General features: G+C 55.5%; 1 protein-coding gene across 1 annotated transcript in view; it reads right to left on the bottom strand.

Moving 5' to 3' along the window:
- LOC119585781 (protein PTCD3 homolog, mitochondrial-like) overlaps positions 1 to 218 on the bottom strand; it is a 16,550-nt gene that overhangs the window by 1,140 nt on the left and 15,192 nt on the right.

Raw genomic sequence — 218 nt, 5'->3', positions numbered from 1 at the left:
TGATGTGGAGAGTGGTGAGGGTGAGAGAGAGTGAGTGGGAGGAGTGCGAGGCCAGATCGTGGGAGAGAGGAGGAGTAGTGCAGTAGTTGAACGATGAGGAGAGAGAGTGCGAGTGATGGATGGGTGAGATGTGAGAGAGTGCAGTGTGGAGTGAGCTGAGAGGAGAGAGAGAGAGGAGATGGAGAGGAGGAGGAGCATGGGTAGAGGAGAGAAGAGGA

Source organism: Penaeus monodon, chromosome 20 (assembly GCF_015228065.2).
Source record: "Penaeus monodon isolate SGIC_2016 chromosome 20, NSTDA_Pmon_1, whole genome shotgun sequence".
Taxonomy (NCBI): Eukaryota; Metazoa; Arthropoda; class Malacostraca; order Decapoda; family Penaeidae; genus Penaeus; species Penaeus monodon.
Note: the sequence above shows the minus strand (reverse complement) of the source record. Positions and strands in the feature narration are given on the sequence as shown.